Raw genomic sequence first — 14,960 nt, 5'->3', positions numbered from 1 at the left:
CGGTTTTTCCTGCATATGCACATTTACAAATAACTAACTCAACTCTGCCGGTGAAACGTCCTGAATTGCACCTTTACTGAGGGTGGTATTAAGATATTCGCACGGCCAACAGCGAACTTTGAGGTCGATTATTCAAACCAGTATGGAAAATGTTCCCTCTATGATCAATAAGTTCCCTACATCTTTATAGAACTACTTACCTGCATTCCATTTATATATAGTCTGCATCTATACGCACGCGGATAGGAATTCTGACGCTCACACCGGTGCAGAGTTAACATACCGTTTCGTTTCGAGCTCCCTTAATTGGCCAGGCAGTGTGGCGGTGAAGCCGGCAGCACCAGCACCTTCGACTATGCATCCCTCCTCCACGGCTAAACGTAATATTGAAAAGTGCGGCCCATACGTCACTTACCACAACAACCTTGTCAATGACAGCCGATGACAGTGCCAAAGAATTAGAACCCACAATTGGAACCAGCAAACTATCAGCTAATGAACTATTTGGTGGTATTTAAACGCGTAACCCCTTCTCCAATGCGCGAGGACAACTGGGACGTATGGTGTTCTGTTTACGATTTTATGAAAGTGAGTTTTCACGCTCGAATGTCCGTGAAAGCGGAAAATCACAAAACTATCTACCAACGTTAGTTTATTCTACATAAGCATGCAACATTAATCATAAACCAATTACAACCATCCATCGTCGCGATATTTGCTATTCCTTTTAAAAGTTTTCGTAACTTCCTTAGCTTCATCCCACGTTATTTTCTGCACTTGCGCTAAAAATTCAGTAATGGCTTTGTCGATTGATTGTGATATTTGTCCACCATCAGCACATGCGTACAAAACAGTATTTTCTCGCATTAAGATTTCGACGAATTCTACTCCCAATGCTGATATTTGAGCTTGTATATAACGATAGCTTGCATCCGGTACACGAGACAGACATTCAAAATAATGTTGAAACACATCCGATTCGTTATACGCCAATCTGCGTTCTCTTTGAGGTAGACTTCTCTCTGTAGTAGCGCCAACAAAAAGCCAAGTTTTACCAAATGATTTAGCTGTGTTATCGGCAATCAGTTGTGTTTTCAGTTCAAAAAAAAAAAACAAACCTAAAAATGGTGAAATAGCTGTACGAACACCAATTAATATATGATCATGTTCGCCGGCTGCTTTTGCAGTGAAACGAAATTGATTTGTTTGTCGTCCAAACGCAATTATTTTGGGCAAATGCTCAACAAGTTGGACTAATCTTGGTCTACAAGATGGGCATAATATTAACAACTCGCATAATATTAGTCCGAGATCTAAAACAAGTTTGCTATAGAAACCGCTCCCTTCTTTTGAAGATAAATACTTCAGGAATGCGCATTCAGCTGCATACGTGCAACTGTTGGCAAGCGCGCTAAGGAATTGCCTTTGGTATGTCATGTATATTAAGACAATCGCGCAGCCATTGATATGGTGGGCAATAACGAGGAATGTAAGGTGGGACTTTTCAAGTTATCTTCGTGCACTTGGATGAAAGTTGCCGTTGAAAAAAATGTTTTCGGATTTTTTCACCTAGTTGCATGTGGTTCAGTAACTTATATATCTCCTTAGAATCATTGGATGGTAACAGGGCAACCGCATCTCCTGGTTGATAAGAATCAGTTGCATATTCCATAGCCATTGTTAATTATACTATACGTTTCGGATTTCTGTCATTTGCGTTGGTAAGCAATCAAACAGCCTTAATGGGAACTTCTGTAGGAGAATTTCCACATCTGTTAAATGGCCAAACAAGATTTGAGCATCGAAGCTGTGCATGTTTGGCCAACCGCCTGCATCTCCACTACCATCCACGTGAAAAAATAAGAAAAGAAATCAAAAGTTGTCAATGAAATAAAAGAAATAAAAATTTACATTAATGAAATTGAAAGGAAAATCTAACCTACGACATTACCGCGTACCCTTTTTTCAATGGAATTGTCATATTTTTTTTCACGTCACGTACCGGTTTGCAATTCCACCACAGCAATCACTACACACAATGGAATCAGAAATGGAAGAGTTGCCATGTTAGCTAACTCGACCACACAATGGCGCGTTTCACTACGTCTCTGTCAGTGTCATGGATGTTTTTTTTAATCACAACCGACGACTACGATGATTACTACCAACCGCTTCGGGCAATCCCAGCACCGAAACGGAAGCAATCTCATATGCCCATTTAAGTGAGCTACTAGACCCGAAACGGGAGAGATGGTGCGGGTGCACACACGGCATTGGAACGCACCGTGGGGTGGCCGCCGCCACCACAATATGCCCTCGAGACTCGCGTAGAACGTCCTGTACCAGGCGTTAGTATTCCCACGCATGTGAACCGCAAGAGGCGTCCGCCTCTGTTGTTTTCACCAACAAACATCACAAACACTCATTATAAGGGTTCGGTACAAAAACAATCCGAATCCCGAAATTAAAGAGTCCAGAAAAGAATAAGTCCCGAAATTGAAAAAAGTCAACTGTTTCTACTGGCTTAGTGTGCCACTGCCCCACTGACCTAGTTTTGTTTTTCAAGGGCAAGCAAATACATATATGTATATATATATACTCGCACGCCACAAATTCACCATACCAGCTGTCAGCTAACCAATAAATACACGACAGGGTTGCATTGAATCTGAGAATGGTACGTGCAGATAGAACGCGTCGTGGAGAACGCATCGCCAATCTGCACGCAAGCACCGGTAGTTGCTACACTTTCGATTTTAATTACGATTTGCGCTATTCGTCATGAGCTGTCGCACAAAATTAAATCCATACCTTAGTCGGTCCCTACGCTTCGTGTTAAACTCGCTTTATTCATCTATTTTAGTATACGTTTTGTAACAAAACACATCCGCTTCACCCAACCAACCTCACGGCCGCACGCCCCGGCACATCCATAAAATGCCACAGTTGCCTTGAGAGCGATACGACAAGTTAGACGCTGGAACGGAGACCTCGGCCTCTTCGTCCAGCCCAGAAAAACCTCAAATCCTCGAGTCTGGAACGCCTCTTCGTCCAACCAAACAAAAAAAACCGCAAGTCTGGAACGGAGACCTCGGCCTATCCATCCGGAACAAACAAAAAAACAAAGAATAACAAAAAAATGGTGCCATTCTGGAACGGAGACCGCGGCCTCTTTGTCCAGCCTTACTGGCCATCGATTATACATATATCACGTTCTGAACTTCTATATATTAGAGTTACGTATAAACCAATGGCAAGAAATATTCACTTCTAACTGTTCATAACCGCTAATTTTCTCATCTTAGCTCAGGTGGCATGCTAAGCAAGTCGGAAAGGATTCCCGGCAATTTTGCGTCGCAGACGAACTCCTCATTTAGATTAAGTTTAGTGTGTAAGTCTTATATTCATTTTTCTCGTTTCCGCGGAGGTCATTGGCGGAAAACGATGTTGCGTATCGCAAGGGGGCTGGCATGTTTAGGCAGGATGCCTAACTTTCCGAATCAGATTGCGATCCCCCCAATGCAACTCTGCAAATCGATACTCGACTTAATTTATAACCACCCAGACCAACACCCCCATGCATGTACATGCACGTGTATGTGTGCTTTTTGTCAGCACTCATGCATATGCATGTCGGGGTTGATGTGTGGGTGCCTCTCCCCTCCAAAACGAAGGATTTTGCGGGTCAACGGTTGTAGCTTGCTATACAACCGCTCTCTTGGATTTCAACAGCCCTACAGCTCACATCTGCCGCCAGCGATCTCTGCCGTTTGTCAAAAATATATTCAGGTAATATTTTAACCAACCAATTTATACATTTACCTAATAAAACATCTATTATAACGAGAAATCTCGTATACTCTTATTTTTATTCCCACACGCCATATTCCCACTGAGATCGACCCCGGTGCGCCCACCTCTCGCACGGATCAGACGCACCCCGGCCGAACACATGATATGTTCAATCGAGAACTGCTACACTTTCGATTTTAATTACGATTTGCGCTATTCGTCATGAGCTGTCGCACAAAATTAAATCCATACCTTAGTCGGTCCCTACGCTTCGTGTTAAACTCGCTTTATTCATCTATTTTAGTATACGTTTTGTAACAAAACACATCCGCTTCACCCAACCAACCTCACGGCCGCTCGCCCCGGCACATCCATAAAATGCCACAGTTGCCTTGAGAGCGATACGACAAGTTAGACGCTGGAACGGAGACCTCGGCCTCTTCGTCCAGCCCAGAAAAACCTCAAATCCTCGAGTCTGGAACGCCTCTTCGTCCAACCAAACAAAAAAAACCGCAAGTCTGGAACGGAGACCTCGGCCTATCCATCCAGAACAAACAAAAAAACAAAGAATAACAAAAAAATGGTGCCATTCTGGAACGGAGACCGCGGCCTCTTTGTCCAGCCTTACTGGCCATCGATTATACATATATCACGTTCTGAACTTCTATATATTAGAGTTACGTATAAACCAATGGCAAGAAATATTCACTTCTAACTGTTCATAACCGCTAATTTTCTCATCTTAGCTCAGGTGGCATGCTAAGCAAGCCGGAAAGGATTCCCGGCCATTTTGCGTCGCAGACGAACTCCTCATTTAGATTAAGTTTAGTGTGTAAGTCTTATATTCATTTTTCTCGTTTCCGCGGAGGTCATTGGCGGAAAACGATGTTGCGTATCGCAAGGGGGCTGGCATGTTTAGGCAGGATGCCTAACTTTCCGAATCAGATTGCGATCCCCCCAATGCAACTCTGCAAATCGATACTCGACTTAATTTATAACCACCCAGACCAACACCCCCATGCATGTACATGCACGTGTATGTGTGCTTTTTGTCAGCACTCATGCATATGCATGTCGGGGTTGATGTGTGGGTGCCTCTCCCCTCCAAAACGGAGGATTTTGCGGGTCAACGGTTGTAGCTTGCTATACAACCGCTCTCTTGGATTTCAACAGCCCTACAGCTCACATCTGCCGCCAGCGATCTCTGCCGTTTGTCAAAAATATATTCAGGTAATATTTTAACCAACCAATTTATACATTTACCTAATAAAACATCTATTATAACGAGAAATCTCGTATACTCTTATTTTTATTTCCACACGCCATATTCCCACTGAGATCGACCCCGGTGCGCCCACCTCTCGCACGGATCAGACGCACCCCGGCCGAACACATGATATGTTCAATCGAGAACTGGAGCGTGGATACCATTATGATTGTAATGAACTAAGCACATTTGTAACATCAAATTAAAAAAAAAGCTACGACCAAAAGCAACATGTTTATGATACAACCATGAATAATGTTAGCCATGGAACTGGTGGATTGTTTTTCTTGGATGCTCCTGGGGGAACAGGAAAGACCTCTTTGATTTCATAGATATTAGCAACAATTCGATCAGATAATAATGTTGCATTGGCATTCCCTTCTTCCGGAATTGCAGCTACATTACTGGAAGGAGGTCGCACAGCACATTCTGCATTAAAGTTGCCTTTGAATATGCAGGTAAATGAAACACCAACATGTAATATTTCGAAAACATCTGGAATGGCAAAAGTTCTTAAAGTATGTAAGCTCATCGTATGGGACGAGTGTACTATGGCACACAAGAAATCATTGGTATAAAAAAATTATGTAATGAGAAATAAGGCAGAGTTTCCTAAAAAAAATTTAAATGAAAGAAAAAAAAAATAAAGTACTTAAAGTGCGAAAAAATTAAGTGATGTGAATGTGAATATAAAAACGCAATAAGTGCACTTGGACCTTTTTCCGGGTTTTAATGTTATCATTGTGGAAATATGAAGATTCTAATATTCGGATATTTAATGTTGGGATTCCCATTGAGATCTATGTACGTAATTAATTTGTATAAAATTTGTAAACATTCATATTCATGAAATGGAGATGAATATATATGACCATATCTACCATAAAATATCGTCTGTGAACGATATAATACTAAGATATAGCAAAGCAGAATAAATTAGAAAAAAAGAAAAAGAAACAAAAACATTGACATTATTCACGCAAACATATTTGCTAAAATAAAATTGATTTCATAATTTTAAGCGACATAAACAAATTAGGATTAGGGATCTAAGCATCCGATTAATGGGCATATAATCAAACAAAGTTAGCCTAATAATAAATATAGTGGGTAATATACTGCCTATGCAATATTTCGACGTAAAATCGAAAACGTTTGTGGGTCGTTTTTTTTTCGTTTAATATACGACGTGAAATTTTCCGATTCAATCAAATTGCATTTAAATAATAATAAACTAAGTTGATAGTAAAATAAAATAAGAAATAAAATAAATTAGCATAAAAGACAATATAAAAAAATTTTATTTTATATTTTTGTAACAAATTTATTTTTTTTTGTTCAGTATAAGACGTACTTTATCTGAAATGAGGATTAAATCTGCAAATGCATAAACATTTTCGGGCAAATTTGCCATTAATTGTTCTAAATAAATTTAGTTTGTTTCAACAAAAGTTAAATCATTATTTGATAATTCATGTCTTTTTGAAAGCAACTAAAATAACAATCAAAGAATCTGTTAAATAAAGACCTATGTATTTACGTGTAAGTGAAATTGGCACAAAAAATGAGCCGGTTCAAAAATTAATTCTATTTAAGTTTTTTTGTACGCTACAAATTATTTTGAAACATTTTTTTAGGATTTACAACTTACGCAGATGACGTTGCAATTGTCATAACTGGAAAGTGCCTTCCAACGATTAGTTCTTTGATGGATCGGGCACTTCGGGATACTCATACCTGGGTAATTAATGTCGGGTTGAAAGTCAATGTGGAGAAGACGGATATGGTCTTGTTTACAAAGAGGTACAAGGTCCCAAATTGGACCAGACCTAAGTAGGGAGGGGTGACCTTGCAGGAGAGACCTTGCACAAAATATCTAGGAATCATCCTAGACAGTAAGCTGTCATGGAAGCTCAACGTGGAGGAGAGGGTCAAGAAGGCCTCAAAGGCACTCTATGCACGTAAAAGAATGCTGGGGTGTGCGTGGGGCTTATCGCCCTCTTTTTCTCATTGTGTTTTTACAGCGAATGTAAGCCCTATTCTATACTACGGAGTTCTTGTTTAGTGGAAAGCAACACAAAAAACAACATACCTCAAAAAATTAGAGGGGGTGTGCAGACTATCGATGCTTAGCATTACCGGAGCCCTGAAAATAACCCCGACAGCTGCACTGTATGCCATTCTGCACATTCCACCTGTAGACCTGGTAGAAAAGAACATAGCATTAACATTCGCAGCCAGGCTCGGTGCCTCGGGGCAGCTTGTGCGCCGACCATATGGCTATAGTAGTATAGCGTCATCAATCACAAGACGAACAGACTTCCTGAATCCCTATCTGCGCTTCGAGGGAGATCTTAAGGCCACAATATAGGTGGACGGTTGGCGCAAGGGTGCGCAAATGGCGGACGAGGCTATACATGTGAACACAGATTGTTCCAAAGCAGTGGAAGGAGTAGGGTCTGCGGTATAGTGCTGATCCGGAAATAGGCAGATCCTACAGGCTGCCGGATTACTGTAGCGTTTTCCAAGCGGAAATATTAGCCGTAACCAAAGCAGTAGAAACCCTAGCAGAGAATAGCTTAAGCTGCAACCGTTTTAACTTTTATATTGACAGTCAATCAGCAAATAAGCAATAATCTCGCATAGCACAGCATCTAAATGCGTGTTAGAGTGTAAGCAGTCTGTGGAGAGACTCGGGATAGGGAGAAGCATAGAAGCATACATCTATATTGGGTCCCAGGGCATATGGGAATTGATGGGAATGAAAAACGGGCGAACTAGCTAAAAAGGGCGCATCCCTTGAAGCTTACTCCGTAGACGTCAAATTCTGACTGGCCACTGCCTTCTAGCGTCACATGCCTTTAAATTAGGCTGCACTTGTCAGGCTAAGACTCCAGCTGTTAGGAGTGATACAGCTGTCAGATCTAGAAGCAGCAAGTGGCTTAAGTCCTAGGAAGCTTCTAGTATTTGCCAGGAGGACGGAGTTATTTTATAACATAGGTCCTGGTTTTAGGGTTTTTAGTTTGGTCGATAAAACAACTTCTGGTAACACTACGGACCCAATCAGTCTATGTGAGGTCCTCATGGACCGACCAGTTCAACCTAACCTAACCTTTAGGATTTTGATAGAGGCCACCAGAGGTAAGTGGCAACAATGGGAAACCATGTTTTATTATTTCACCGTTTGGCGCGTACGCATATGTATATAGGTGAATCATTTGAGCAACACGACTACACAGCTTTTCGAATTCATGTGTGTCTTAGAGAACTTACATAATTGGTCCTACAGATGGTGCGCTTTTGTGCACGAAAATAAATTTCGATATTTGGAGATTGTTCGAATTTACAAAAAATTTTTCTATTAATTATAAACAAATAGAGTAATATTTGTTACCAAAAATAGGCCGGTGCACTGCGGCTAATCCATGCGAACCGATTCATATAACTTTTATATGAATTTACGCATGCTAAGTATGCGAAACAGCCTGTCAGTTGATTGTATGACAATTTTGTTAGCGTATTAATATATAGATAGTAGGTAATATACGGCTTATGCAATACGGCCGCTAGATGCCGGTTGCCTATATCGAGCAAATGAGAAACATATCAAATAAGCTTTTTTTACAAATCGCTTGGTTGCGATTTTCAATTGTTGATTTAACTTAAGGTGTTATGCCACTATTTTTCAGCCAGCCTATTTTCAAATAGGTAATTTTTCCAACAGCAAAATATACTACAGAGTTAGACAGCCTTAAAAATCAGCTATGTAAATGTAGGTATATGTATTAGAGCACTTACAATAATTGGTCCTACAGATGGTGCCCTTTTGTGCACGAAAGTAAATTTCGATATTTGGAGAGATTGTTAGAATTTATAAAAAAACTTTTTCTATTAATATAAACAAATAGATTAAAATTTGTTAACAAAAATAGGCCTATGCACTGCGGCTTATCCATACGAATCGATTTATTTAACTTTTATATGATTTTACTTATGCTAAGTCGCATACTTAAGCAGCATTTCGAATTTCGAATTCGGGTTCGTGTCTTACAGCACTTACATAATTTCTCCCACAGATGGTGCGCTTTTGTTTACGAAAATAAATGTCGATATTTGGAGATTGTTCGAATTTACAAAAAACTTTTTCAATTAATTATAAACAAATAGAGTAATATTTGTATGAGTTAAGCGGGGATTGCCCGTATTGCTTTAAATGTATGAAAACATTTATTTGAAGGAATTTTTAATTTTATAATTTATTTAATAATTTGGGAAAACTTAAACAACGTGACATCAGGATGGACAAGTCGACAGTGGTATTTGCACCGGCACTCCTACGATGGTTGAAGTGTTACAAACGCATTCAACCAAGTCATGCCTTAGTTGTTGTAAAGTTTTTCCCAATTGCCTTGTTTGCATATTTTGTTCTTTTACCCACTACATACTTGGTATGTAATTATGTGTTAAAGTTATGCTTGTTGGCAAGGCGTTTTTCAAAGAAACTGGTATTGTTGTTGTTTTTGTTCTGTTTTATAGAACTGCAACGAATTAACCAATGTTGTATATTTGTATGAGTTAAGCGGGGATTGCCCGTATTGCTTTAAATGTATGAAAACATTTATTTGAAGCAATTTATAATTTTATAATTTATTTAGTAATTTGGGGAAAATTTAAACAACGTGACATCAGGACGGACAAGGCGAAAGCTGTTTCGATTATACCTTGTAAATCTCTTCAAAACCTTTTCTCCCGGGAGTGGGTTTCTTTTAAAACCGCCTTAACAAAAGCATAACTTTAACACATAATTACATACGAAGTATGTAGTGTGTAAAAGAATAAAATATGCAAAGAAGGCAATTGCGAAAAACTTTACAACAACTAAGGCATAACGTGGCTGAATGCGTTTGTAACACTTCAACCATCGTAGGACTGCGGGTGTAAATCCCACTCCCGGGAGAAAAGGCTTTGAAGAGATTTACAACCAGCCAGCTTCCTATACAATTAATGGCCAAACTCGGGAAAGCGTTGATGTTTTTGTCGACTTGGGAGTTACAATGAATTGCAAACTTAGTTTCAACCCTCATAATAATGCCACAGTCAATAAAGCGAGAGGAGTTTTAGCATTTGTGAAAAGATGGGCAAAAGAGTTGAGTGATCCTTACGTTACAAAAACCCTTTTTACATCATTGGTGAGGCCGATATTAGAATATGTATCGATAATTTGGAATTCACGTTATCAAGTTCATGTGGATAGACTAGAATCAATTCAAAAACAGTTTTAACTTTTCGCCTTGAGAAATCTTCAATGGGACCCTCCGTATAATCTTCCTCCTTACACTAATCGGTTAAAACTAATAAATCTTCCTACCCTTGAAAGTCGTAGAGAAATGCTAGGTGTACTATTTATGGCTAGACTTTTAAATGGATCGATTTCAAGCGCGTTTCTTTCGAAAGAAGTAAACTTGAATGTTCTATGTATGAATTAAAAAAAACAAAAACAAATTAAAAACCAATAACAGGCTTAGCCTGTTTCATCGGGCCACTTGAGGGCAGTGCGCTGCCACAACGTCCGAGAAAAAAAAAAAAACAGAAAAAAAAGATATAATCGAAACAGCTGTCGCCTTGTCCGCCCTGATGTCATGTTGTTTAAATTTTTCCCAAATTATTAGATAAATTATAAAATTAAAAATTGCTTCAAATATATGTTTTCATACATTTTAAGCAATACGGGTAATCCCCGCTTAACTCATACAAATATACAACATTGGTTAATTCGTTGCGGTTCTATAAAATAGAATAAAAACAGCAACAATACCAGTTTCTTTGAAAGCCGTCTTATCAACAAGCATAACTTTAACGCATAATTACATACGAAGTATGTAGTGTGTAAAAGAATAAAATATGCAAAGAAGGCAATTGGGAAACACTTTACAACAACTAAGGCATGGCGTGGCTGAATGCGTTTGTAACACTTCAACCATCGCAGGAGTACGGGGTCAAATCCCACTCCTGTTACAAAAGGCTTTGAAGAGATTTACAAGGTATAATCGAAACCGCTGTCGCCTTGTCTGTCCTGATGACATGTTGTTTAAACTTTTCCCAAATTATTAAATAAAATAGAGTAATATTTGTTAACAAAAATAGGCCTATGCACTGCGGCTGATCAAAAGGAATCAATTCATATAACTTTTATATGATTTTACGTGTGCTAAGTATGCGAAACAGCCTGTCAGTTGATTGTATGGAAAGTTTGTTAGCGTATTAATATATAGATAGTAGATCATATACGGCCGCTATGATGCCGGTTGCCTGTACCGAGCAAATGAGAAACAAATATACAAATTAGCTTTTTTTTACAAATCGCTTGGTTGAGATTTTCAATTGTTGATTTAACTCAAGCTGGTATGCCACTATTTTTCAGCCAGCTTATTTTCAAAAAGGTAATTTTTCCAAAAGCAAAATATATTACAGCGTAAGACATCCTTAAAAATCAGCTATGTACATGCTGGTTTATGTCTTAGAGCATTTACATAATTGGTCCTACGTATGGTGCCTTTTTATGCGCGAAATTAAATTTCGATATTTGGAGAGATTGCTCGAATTTACAAAAAACTTTCTATTAATTATAAACAAATAGATTAATGTTTGTTAAAAAAAACGGCTATGCACTGCGGCTGATCCATACGAATCGATTTATATAACTTTTATATGATTTTACGTATGCTAAGTATGCGAAACAGCCTGTCAATTGATTGTATGGAAATTTTGTTAGCGTAGTAATATATAGATAACTGTCGCACTGGCATTTCAATATTAGAGCATGAATTTATAATACAAACAGACATGTATGTATGTATGTACCCACATAATTAATATACACAAACGCATGTATACCTACCTAATCGTGATAGATTTTGTCACTTTGCCATTTCCATCCTTCGTGTATATTCTCGCACGGTTCGTGGTAGCACGGAGAATATATATGTATACTAGTAGACCCGGCAGACATTGTTCTTCCCCAAATTTGGCCTATATGCATACATTTTAATAAGCTTTTTCCGTCTAACTCTACCTCCCCCCCTCCTCTTCACTTTTTCCTAATCCTTTTATTCACTCCTCACTCCGTCTTTTTCGCTTCATCTATCTCCATCGAAAACGAAAAGTATAAATGGATGTATTTCCCTGCGGCTATCGAACATTTGTACGTGGTAATGTGCTTGTAGTCAGTTTATTTATTTATTTATTTATTTAAAATACACATATAAGACATAGTCTTTTACAGTGCCATATTTGTTATTATTCTTATTACTAGTACAAAGAAAGTTTAAAAGCAAGAAACAAAAATAGAAGTAACATTCAAACCATACAGCATATGTTCCATGGTGGTAAGTAAAAAAGAAAAAGTAAAACACATAAGAATGTTCAAGAACAAAGGGTACGATGTATAGCTAATTTGAAGCGCTTAGGATTTGATTCTAACTTTATTTTATTAGGCAAAGCATTCCACAACTGCACAGCCCTAACGAAAGACATTCTCGATGTTACTGAATACTTAAAATGCGGTACAATTAGATTGCAAGTACGGGATGATTGTGCGAATGTGAGTTTTACAAAAAGGTATTCCGGTGTACGAGAAAAGATATTCTTATGTATAAATATTAGTAAACGACGGTCAAAGAACGCTGATAAACTGCATTCAAGAATAGTTTTTGAGAAGTTCGAAATATGACCATACATATTTCCGTTTAAGATAGATATATCTGGCACAATAATTAATCAGTAGTTGATATTTGTTCATGGAAGCTTTATCCAGGTAACCGTATATCAATTCATGGTAAGATATTATTGGTATTAATAGACTTTTGACAAGTTTAAGTTTTATATCTTCTCGAATAAAATAAGCCGTTTTCCATAAATGCCTTAACATATAATATAACATTGAGGAATTCACAGGATCAACAGAAGTAAGATGCTTATTTAAGATAAATCCAAGAGTTTTGACAGTCTTCTCATATTTCACAACAATTCCATTTATAACTATCGGAGAAATGCTATTCAGATTGTACAAAAAATGTGTAATAGCGATCGCCTGTGTTTTGGATGCATTAAGGTGTAGCCTATTCATATTAGACCATTGAAATATAGCTTCTAAATATTCATTTAATCGGCAAACTAAATCCTCCATTAAGCCAAGAGGGGCAGAAAGGTATATCTGAGCATCATCCGCGTAGAGATGAATGGATACATTACGACACCATTTTTCTATTTCATTAATGTACAAACTAAATAAAATTGGACCAAGAATAGAACCATGTGGTACCCCAGATTTTACTGGTAATAACCTGGACCCACTATCCCCACATATTACCCGTTGGTACCTGTATGTCAAATAGCTCTCAAGTAGCTTTACAGCATCGCTACTGAATCCAAAATATTTTTTTAGCTTATGCAGGAGGATTCTGTGGCAGACCATGTCGAATGCCTTAGAAAAGTCCAACAACGTAAGAATTGGGAGTTCGCCATTGTCAAAGTTTGGTCGCATGTCTTCTAAAACCTTGAGCATAGCGGTTGAGCAACTATGTCCAATGCGATAACCTGATTGAGCAGATTTTCTTCAGTCAGATATTTCCTAATCTGGTTCGATAAGATATTTTCCAAAACTTTTGATAAACATGGAAGAATACTTATTGGCCGAAAATCACATGGTTTAGAAACATTACCCTTTTTTGGAATAGGTATAATATTAGCGACCTTCCAAGCATCAGGAAAACTTAGAGATGTTTAAGCAAAATTTAAAATATGCGTCAATGGCGCAATCACATATAATGAATTTCATATCAAAGGCTGAAAAAAATGTACATTTTGAACCCGACACCCTCAGAATTTGATGAAGTTTTGCATGGGGTTACATCTTACCCACCCAAACACAACCTCATTTTTAGAAATTGCATTTTCGAAAAATTGTGGGCGTGGCAAGGTATCGAAATATTCGAAAATATTAGAAAAATGACGATAATAGGTACTTTTAAAGTGTGATTACTACGGAATGGCTTTACCGATTTCAAAGATCTTCATACCATTAGAAAGGTATTGAAATAATCTTTCAAAAAAATACACCGTAAAAAATTTTTAGTACACTAAAAAAAATTTTTTTTTTAATTAAAACTTAAAACTGAAAAAACACTTCAAAGATCAAGCGATTTTGAAAAATAAAATTTTATTTTAGAAAGGTCTATTTAATATATATAACATATCTGAAAACTAAAATGGGGGGTTTTTTTTTAATGTATTTAAGTAAATGCATCTCTTGGTTACTTTCTGATATTTTGATATCACGCGTAAATTAATCAACCAATTTGAAAAATTTTTATACCGTTAGAAAGGTATTAAAATCACCTTTGAAAACATATACTGTAAAGATTCTATATTACACTGAAAGAAAACATTTTTTTTAATTTTTTTCTAAATTTTTTTTTTCAAACTGGGAAAACACTTCAAAGACCAAGCGATTTAAAAAAAAATTTTTTAGAAAGGCGATTTAATATAAAAGCTAGAATGGTGTTTTTTTTTCTTTTAAAAAAATTTATAAGTAAAACCATCTCTTGTTAACTTTTTTTTTTATTTTGCTATTATTGTGTGACAAAAAAGTACCTAGCTATACTTTGGAAGTTATACAGATACAGAGACTATGACTAAGTATTCTAATAGATTCGAACAAGAATCGTATTATCAAATTTTTCAGACACGCACAATAAATAGACATACACTTAATGAAGTTAATTTTTTATTTTTATTTATTTAGATTTAATATACTACCTTGCGCAGCTCATACTGCTGACTTTCGGAATATTTGCTTACTTTTGGTGATGTTTCATCTAAAGGTACAAAAGAATGGAAGCTT

General features: G+C 37.5%; 1 pseudogene; it reads right to left on the bottom strand.

Annotated features, from left to right (window-relative positions):
• Positions 1-349: 349 nt before the first annotated feature.
• On the bottom strand, positions 350-1,678 carry LOC137241655 (methionine synthase reductase-like; annotated as a pseudogene).
• Between the last annotated feature and the right edge of the window lie 13,282 nt (positions 1,679-14,960).

The sequence above is a fragment of the Eurosta solidaginis genome, chromosome 2 (assembly GCF_040869045.1).
Source record: "Eurosta solidaginis isolate ZX-2024a chromosome 2, ASM4086904v1, whole genome shotgun sequence".
Classification (NCBI taxonomy): domain Eukaryota; kingdom Metazoa; phylum Arthropoda; class Insecta; order Diptera; family Tephritidae; genus Eurosta; species Eurosta solidaginis.
The sequence above is the reverse complement of the archived record's forward strand: the minus strand, read 5'-3'. Positions and strand labels throughout refer to the sequence as shown.